This window comes from Homarus americanus, unplaced genomic scaffold (genome assembly GCF_018991925.1).
Source record: "Homarus americanus isolate GMGI-L3 unplaced genomic scaffold, GMGI_Hamer_2.0 scaffold52751, whole genome shotgun sequence".
Taxonomy (NCBI): Eukaryota; Metazoa; Arthropoda; class Malacostraca; order Decapoda; family Nephropidae; genus Homarus; species Homarus americanus.
In genome coordinates, this window is record NW_024749584.1 from 8619 (window position 1) to 18554 (window position 9936).

General features: G+C 39.9%; 1 long non-coding RNA gene across 1 annotated transcript; it reads right to left on the reverse strand.

Moving 5' to 3' along the window:
- Nucleotides 1-2057: 2057 nt before the first annotated feature.
- Nucleotides 2058-2808, reverse strand: LOC121853388. Its single transcript, XR_006086311.1, has 3 exons — nucleotides 2744-2808; nucleotides 2337-2423; nucleotides 2058-2167 (listed from the first exon to the last, which is right to left on the reverse strand). It is a non-coding gene; the product is annotated as an uncharacterized LOC121853388 (long non-coding RNA).
- Between the last annotated feature and the right edge of the window lie 7128 nt (nucleotides 2809-9936).

Sequence of the window (9936 nt, forward strand, 5' to 3'; positions counted from 1 at the left end):
AGCCATCCAAAGAGAGGAAGAGCTGTGTCAAGATGTTTATCACTTCTTTGATAGTTCTTCTGATGAACAGGAAGCAACATCAGATGATAGTTCCAAAGAGCCATCTGAACCTTTACCAAAGAAAATGAAATACAACACAAGAAATATTTCAAACATTGCTTTAGCTAGTATTCGCCACCATGCTGGACTTCGTGAGGCTGCAGAAATTGCAACTGCCGCTTGGATAGATGCAGGCCTCATCAGCCGAGAGGATGTATCTTTGGTGATAGATCATAATAAAATTAGAAGAGCACAAGAAAAAATAATGAAGGAAATATCTGATCAGCATGAAAAAGATTTAAGCGAGGGAGGGCTCTCCTGTCTTTTGTTTGATGGAAGAATAGATGACACAAAAGTTTTGCTAGAAGTAGAGGGAGTGAACAGAAAGTTTCCAGGTCTCATCAAAGAAGAACACTTCTCTGTCTGTTCTGAGCCTGGTGGTCTGTTTTTGTTTCACTTTGCTCCCGAAACTGAAGTAGAAGGGAAGAAACATGCAGAGGTCATTGCTGATCATATTTTATGTTGGGTTCAGGAGAGAGGACGTGGCAGTTCACTGCAGGCTGTTGGTGGAGATTCAACTGCAGTGAACACCGGATGGCAGGGGGGTGTAATGACGCATTTAGAGAAAAAACTAGGAAGAAGACTTGTTTGGATTGTATGTGATTTACATACAGGCGAGCTACCTCTTCGTCATCTCATCCAGGAACTTGATGGTCCTACAAAGAGCAACAACAAGTGGTCAGGTCCCCTTGGCATCATGCTGGATGAAGCAACACAACTAGAAATAAATACAACCTTTCCAAAGGTCGAAGTTGGCCCTCCCCTTCCGGCGTTGTCTGAAGGAGTCATCAAAGATCTCAGCACAGATCAATCCTATGCTTATCGTATTGCCCAAGCAATAAGATCAGGAGAAGTGCCTCAGTCATTGGCTCTCTTGGAGATTGGACCTGTCAGTCACAGCCGTTGGTTAACTACAGCTCTTCGTTTCTGCAGGATTTGGATTTCCAAACACGAATTGAAGGGCAAAGTGCTGAAGAATTTGAGGTTAATTGTTGAATTTATTATTGGAGTTTATCTTCCCCAGTGGTTTAGTGTGAAACTTAATCCTATGTGGGTGGATGGGCCCAATCACCTTTTGTTTCAATTGCAGCTAGTAAGAACACAGAGGAAGGTAGTGAGGGACATCGTGTTACCTGTGGCAAGAAGGTCCGCTTGGTATGCTCGATCAGAAGCAGTTTTGCAAGCAATGCTTTGCAGTCAATGTACCAATCTCCGAACCGAGGCTGTAGAAGTCATTCTAAAGATTAGAGGAACGCTAATAGATGACGACCAGTTGGGAGACTGTTCGTTTCATTCAAGAAAAGTTCCCCCAATAAACGTCAATGCCACCAAATTGTCAGAATTGGTTGACTTGAGTTTGGAAGTCTTAGAGCCACCATTGACAACAAGTCTAACTAGCCAAGAATTGAGAAACCTTAAAGAGACTCCAATGCAGGTGCCGAAGTGGCCTTCCCACACTCAAAGTGTGGAGAGATGTGTGAAAATGGTCACAGAAGCAGCGGGCCATGTTTACAGCCACGAGAGGCGAGAAGGTTACATCAAAGCACAAATAGCAAGCAGACTACTGATGACAAGAAACCAAAGCAAAGAGAGTATGAAGGCATTGGTTACTTTCAAATAGACTACGGATAATAAAATATAATAATTTGAAACTTGAAACAGTAACATGTGTGCAAACGCTGGTTATGTTATAAATTCACAAATATGTACATTTAAAAATCCATTTGATGTAGGTAGGACTTATTATAAAAAAAAATTTATGCCAGAATATTGTTTTGCATGCTTAAAGACTACAATAAATTGCTACCAAATTACTCGATTTTCAATTTAGCCAGTTCACCCCCTAAATTGACACACCCTAGTACTGAGCCTCACCCTCGTAGGTCATCTCGGCCACGTAGCCGGAGTCGCCGTTGACTGTGTAAGCCACCTTCTGAAGACGACCGTCGGGAAGCAGCACGTAGTAGGAGCCCTGGATGTCATAGCCGTCACGGGACTCCTGGTGGCCGAAGTCGTTGCCAGAGTAGTCGTCCTTCACGGCGTAGTTGAAGTCGTACTTGGCTGGCTCCTGTAATTGAGAAATGGTATAAATGAACTGTGTAAGAGAATGAATATTTTTTACGGTATGTTTCACCGAAGCTAATGTAATACTGTGTCGATGGTATTGACACATGTTCCTTTATGAATTATTTAAGTAAAGTAATTGTGGTTATGACAGTGGTGAAGGAGGCAGTTACCTCGTAGGCGGGTGCGGGGGTGTAGCCGTAGGAGGGCTGGGAGGGGGCAGCTACAGCCACGGCCACCAGTGCCAGCACGACGGCGGTCTGTGAGAGATGAAATTACCAACATGTCTTACAGGTGTCACTCTATAATGTGCTAAAGAAACTGGTCCACAAATGTGAGAATCGTAGCTGCGGATACAAAGATGTTGAGCGTTTTACAAATATACATTGTTATTTTATTTCCAATAATATTTGACTTCGTTTAATATTTTAATAATATTTCTCAAAGTTATATACCGAATGTGTTTACTTCTTCGGGAAGATTTTGGAATTATGTTGTATTAATTAAATTTGTTATTATAAGTCACATTTCATACTTATTAACAGTTAGTTAATGAATACATATATTGGGCGGTTCTCACCTGAGCAATCATTATAGTGATGTTTGGTTTCGTGGTGCTACTTGACTTGATGCCTGTAGATAAGGATGAAGGGCCTTATATGCTTGCCGGGGTGGCAGTGGCTGCGTGGGCGTGGCCAAGTGAAGAGCAGTTGGGAAAGGTGGGTTGAGGGACACGCCCACAATCTTACCTTGACCTTGGTGCTGGGAGGAAGAGAAAGCAGACGACGTTTATAATATATTATTTACTCAGAATCCAGAAGTCACAAGTTTTCTTCTTCACGTTACTATTACTATAAAGACGAGGATATATTAAAACCATGCTTGTGTTCTTCCTTATAAGTGTTAATGACACACTTCAGTACTCAGGTGATACACACAAGTAACACCGCCACGCTCTCAGCTCGTGACCAAGATGTATTTGTTAACTGTGGCAGGATGAACGAAGGTGAGAGAACTTCTCCTTGTGACACACTCAGATATCTGTTGCTATAAAGTTATTACTGTGCTTCAACAACGAAGGTCTTTATGAGCTTAGCAAGGTTATTGATGCACTAGTCCAACAACATTATGTGATAAACTGCTAGGGGAACATATGGGCACGGGGGTGGAGGAGACTGCAGTGGGAGCGGGTCAACAAAGTGAAAGATTACAGGGAAATAGCGTTAGGAATGATGACAAAACTAAAATAGACGGAATTAAAACCTAAACGCGGTATAGAGAGGACTCAGAACATGACTAACTTAAATGTCGACTACGCGAACAGTAGAAGTATGAGAAACAAAATGGATATTAGGGCCTTGGTATGTACTGAAAAAATCGATATAATAACATTCACTGAAACATGGATCAACCTAGACTCACGTGAGTTACCGGTCGATTACCAAATTGCGGGTGTTACAAATTGTTCCATACCGATAGGCAGACCAGGAAAGGAGGCGGAGTAGCAATCTATGGTATGTCAGGGATAATCTAAAGTGTGAAATAAATAAGGAAATAAAAGTTTAGCAGAATACAGAAACAATTTGGATAGAATTAATCGATGGTAGGGAAAAATTAATCATAGGAGTAAAATATAGACCTCCCAATCTTGATACAGTTAACGAGCGACTTATCTGGAATGAAATGCGCAGGGCTTCCATACACAACAAAGTCTGTATAGTAAGCGATTTTAACCCTGGCCAAATAGATTGGACTGACCTTACGGGTAACTCAGTATCAGAGGATTTCCTCGAAACGATCCAGGACTGTTTCCTAAGTCAACATATAACCGAACCCACCCGGGGTAATAATATACTCGATTTAGTTTTGTCGAACAGAGAAAACCTTATTAGCAATGTCGAGGTAGGGAACGAACTTGCAAACAGCGATCACAAAGAAATTAGATTCCAGTTAGATTTTCAGGTCAGACACAAGGAAAATTCCATTAAAGTCCCAGATTTCAGAAGGGCAAACTTTGATAGTTTAAAGCGGCAGCTGAAAGAGGGGGTGTCGCGCTTGGGCGTGAACCTGACAGATGACACCGACCTGATAACGAGATCTGAGATTGTCGAGTTCCACGACAATTTAAATAATGAGTTACTTAATGCACAAAGGCAGAACATACCATACAAAAAACTCAAATCAGACAACAATGACCCTAAATGGATAAATAATTATTTAAAGAACATTATTGGCCAAAGGAAGGCTATAGGTAGAAGGATAAACCGTGGCGAAATTTACCTCCGGGAGTATTATAAGGTATTGGCCGGTAGGGTTAAGACCGAGATAAGAAAAGCAAAGAGGAATAATGAACTGAAGATAGCAAGGGAGGCGAAGACAAACCCCAAAGGATTCTACCAAATGTATCAATCTAAAACACGAGATAAGATTGGACCAATACAGTCGGATACCGGCGAGCTAACTGATAACGATGGAGAAATGAGCAATGATCTGAATAAATATTTTTCAACAGTTTTCACCACCGAAAATTTAAACATGATACCCGAGGCACCGACTCTATTCAGAGAAAGTGAAGAAAACAAATTAAGAGAGATAGTAGTGACTAGTAACCATGTTAATAAGCAAATAGACAAACTGAAGCCTAATAAATCACCTGGTCCCGATGAGATATTTGCCAGAGTATTAAAGGAATGTAAGGAAGAGCTTAGTATGCCCTTAGCAAAGTTGTTTAACATGTCCTTAAAAACAGGTGTAGTACCAGAATCCTGGAGGATAGCGAATGTAATACCGATTTTCAAGAAGGGGGATAGATCACTATCCTCTAACTACCGCCCAATCAGTCTAACATCAATAGTAGGCAAATTACTAGAATCAATCATTTCAAACTCTATTCGAAACCACCTGGAGAAGCACAAGTTGATCAAAGATTCCCAACATGGCTTCACAAGAAGGCGTTCATGTCTAACTAATCTATTAACATTCTTTTCATCAGTTTTCGAATCGGTGGACGAGGGGCAAAATTATGATGTGGTATATCTCGACTTTAGTAAAGCGTTCGACAGAGTCCCCTACAAAAGACTAATTAGAAAGGTAGAAGCACATGGCATCAGAGGTAATATCCTTAAATGGATTAGGGCGTGGTTACGGGACAGGAAACAGCGAGTGAGCATAAACGGCACTAAATCGCATTGGAGCAACGTCACTAGTGGAGTTCCCCAAGGCTCAATACTTGGACGATTATTATTTATTATATACATAAACGACATAGATATTGGCATAGACAGCAACATAAGTAAATTTGCTGATGACACTAAAATAGGACGTGTAATTAAATCTGAAAAGGACTCCTGCAAAACTACAGGAAGATCTAAAAAAAATTTTCGAATGGTCGGAAAAATGGCAGATGAAATTCAATGCGGACATATGTAAAGTACTCAGTATAGGAGATGTAAACAGGGAAACCAGTTACCAGATAAACAACGATGCCATTGTGGAATCCGACTGCGAGAGATATTTAGGAGTAATGATAAGTAGGAATCTTAAGCCAAGTAAACAATGTGTTTTTGCTCGTAACAAGGCTAATAAAGTACTTGGGTTCATACAAAGGAGTGTTAGTTACAAGACTAGCGAGGTCATCTTAAAATTAAATCTAGCGCTTGTGAGACCTCACCTGGATTACGCAGTTCAGTTCTGGTCACCGTATTACAGAATGGATATAGAATCCTTGGAAAGAATCCTGAGGAGAATGACAAGATTAATCCCGGGCATTAGGAACCTTGAGTACAGAGACAGGTTAAACAATCTTAATTTGCACTCCCTTGAGAGACGTAGAGTGAGGGGCGACATGATAGAGGTGTATAAATGGAAGTCAGGGTTAAACAAAGGGGACATTACAAAGGTACTCAAACTATCCAACCAGGAGCGAACTCGCAACAACGGTTTTAAATTAAACAAATTTAGATTTCAGCATGAAATAGGTAAACACTGGTTTGGAAACAGAGTAGTGGATGAATGGAACAAGTTACCAAATATCATCATTAACTCGAATACGCTGGATAGCTTCAAACACAGGTTGGATGCTTATATGAGCAATAGGGGTTGGGTATAAACGGGACTGCCCAGTATGGGTCAATAGACCCGCTGCAGTTTCCTCCATTCTTATGTTCTTTGTTGTCACAAACCAGTCCATAATTGAGGTTAGCAGAGAAATAGAAAGGTTTGAAGAAGCAACAGGTGCTATATTAAACAAAGATAAAACAAGTATTATGGGCTTGGGTGAGTGGAAGAAGATAGATTTGTGGCCTGTGCTGTGGATGAGATCAGCAGAATATTCCAGAATTTTAGGCACTATATATTATGAAGATTACGAACACACTGTTGATATGAATTGGAACAAAATCTTGGAAAATATCAGCATTACTGTAAATTGTTTATCAAACAGAAAATTATCCTTGTTACCAAAAACCAATTATCGTGAACTCAAAAGTTTTGTCCAAGGTATGTTCCTATCTCATACATTTGCATCAAATAAAATTCACAGAAAATTGAATTATGTATTTTTAAATACATGTGGAGTGGTATGTACCAGCCAATTAAAAGACAAACTCTGTATTTACCTGTCAAACAAGGTGGTATTGGAGTAGTTAATGTGTTTTGTAAAGCAGCTGCTATATTATGAACAACTTTCATAAAAATTGCTTCAGACCATGAAAAGAGGAAATCTTTAACTCCATATTATACAAGTATAAGGACCAGCTATCTATTAGAAATGAAACCTACGGATAATGTTTCCTACTCGTCTCCACCTTATTATAGTATTGCAATCAATACTCTAAGAAGGTTAGCAAGGCATAGTAACTTTCCCAATGTCAAGAATAAAGATGTATACAATATGTTAATGATATGGACAAAACCTGCAGTTGAAGAAAAGTATCCGCTGTTTAAATGGCCTTTTATTTGGGAAAATATTACTTGTAAATATATGGATCCTCACCAGAGAGGCTTCACATATAGGTATATTCGTGAAACTCTACCAACAAATCAGAGACTAAAAATGTTAAACATAAAACAAGATGATAGTTGTGTAAGATGTGGTGAAGTAGAATATCCAATACAGTACATGTATTTTACTTCTGTTTCCATAACAAAGACATAATTAAATGGTTTAAAAATCTCCTGAATACAGTCTGCAATGTCAATAGCAAATTATTTCTACATTTCTTAATGTTTAATATTAACTGTAGTGATAATAAGGATAAGAATACAATGATCGTGCTAATGTCAGATTATATTTACTGTATGTGGTTAAGTAGGAAAGAAAATTATAATGTTAAGGAGACTATAGCCTTTATTAAAGGCAGGATATATTATAATAAATGGATGATCAAGTGTATTTTAAAAGAAAAGTCATCCAAATATTTCACTTACAAATATGTTAATATGTAATATGTATGCAGTAAATATGTAAATTGTAAATTTTTTAAATAATAAAATTTTTTTTATGCCAAATGAATGACTACGAGAACTTGTTTAACATATAAAGAACACAACAGTTGTATTAGTAGCTAGTTACCTTGTGCTGGTGGTCCCTAAAGACCTGGTGCCATACAGGGTCACCTCCTGACACTGTCTTGACACTTATGACACCTCATGGCACTTGACGACACCTTACTGTACTCCATGACACACATTACACCTTGTGATAAAACAAAGACACTTTACATTTTACACCAATGGCACTTTACGACACTTTAAGAGACTTCACAGCACCTTACGACACTTTTCGACACCGTATAACACTGTTCTACTTTGCTTGGATATTTTATAACTATTTGTGACTTTATGACACTTTATGACGTTGAAACTATATGGCTTCTTACGGCACTTTTGAACACCGACACTTTAGGACACTTCATGACACTTTAGAGTACTTTAGGCCACTGACACTTTAAGACAGTTTAATACTTTACGACACTCATTGAAACCTAAAGACACTTTATTACACTTCATAGCACTTTTTCATTATGCACCACATCTTACGACATTACTGTATACGACACTTATTAGATTTAATGACACTGTACCAGAGCTACTGACACTTAAAGGCACTTTATAAAAGTGTAGGGATGGTAAAGATTCGTTTTGTGCCATAACAAATATTATTGATAACTAAAATAGGTTTTTCTCACGTATTTTGTCCTGTTATGACCGAATATGACCTTTATTTCCGTGGGTGAGTGATATTTCTGGAGATATTGTATAACCACTTACACTATCAACGACAATGGTTACCCTATAGTGGGCAGGGCGTTGAAGATGAGGGACATTGTGGGGTTAAAACAACAGCAACAAAATATCAAACAACTCTTTGAAAACCTAACCCAACCTAACCCAACCTAACCTAACCTAACCTAACCTAACCTAACCTAACCCAACTTAACCTAACCTTTCCTAACTTATCCTAACTTATCTTGTGTAACCGATGGCGGAGCAGGTGGGTTTATTTGTGTTGTTTGTGTTTCGTCAGTGATGGTGTTCTTGTTTTCGGTGTTCAGGTGAGGAGGAAACCATAAACTCGTAGGAACACTTACTGATAGACTAAATTTTTGCGCATGCGTAAATCTCCCAAGATACTGGAACTGTGCTCTGATTAGTCAACGTAGATAATGTGACAGTGAAATCAAAGAACAGAATATATAACAAAATTTAACATCAGGAACGGTGTGTTAAGCCAACGCACTTATTTCTACTCCTACCACTGTATTCTATCCACGTGTTATCCTTCCACTGAACCTTCTTCACCTCTGTCACTTGGGATTTATGTCTGGATGTAATAGTAAAACTTGGTTTCGTACACAACCAAAAATTTTTATGTTTAGTGAACGTGATGTGAATATGACCAAGACACAACAATAACGACAGATTTAAAGTTCGCAAATCACAACTTCATGGACTTTTATATGTATATTTGTTTCACGTGAGCTTTGCATGAACAGATGAGACTGTAGTGGACTTCTCCCCTAGAACTGCGTATCCGCATTCCGATGCTACCGTATCCTAGCAACCAAACGAGCGGTTTCACCAGATGTTACCACCTTCCCTAGCAACGAACCAAAGCCCGGCGACTTTCTCGGGTTTTCCCAACATGACTCATAGAGGACTCACGGCTGCTGGGTAAATTTGCTCTGTCTCTCCATTGAGATTCATTCTAGCCTCTCTTCTACAACACGCAACACCTCCTCCTCCGCCGCTGCCTGGCGGCCCTCGCCTCTCCTCCGCCTGGCTGGTGGTCCTCGCTCCCGCCAGCGAGCATGGCGACCCACCAGCTGTCCTTCTTTGAGCTTCCTCACCAACCAGCTTTCTCATTCTGGTCTCTCTTCTTGAACAAGCAACACCTACTCCAGCAAGGTCCATGCTGTCCAGCTTTCATTCAACCAGGAGGCCAGCAACAGGCAACATCTTCTCTAACGAAGCTCCTGCACATCTACCTCCTTCAACACGCTACTCACCGAACGTCTCCACTGAGCAGCTCCTCACTACACGGCACCTGCAGCACCAGACTGTCTATCATATAACTTATATTATACAAGAAAACCACCTTAGAGTTTCCATCCATTCTGAGTGCTAGACAACATTATACCACGAATTCCTACAAATGGTGACTCCCGGAGATTAGCACTCACACAGGATGGAGGAGACACTGATCACGCTCCCAGTCTTCAAGCAGCATAGAAGACTGGCTTATCCACACAGAAGCAGCTCTGTTACTCTAAG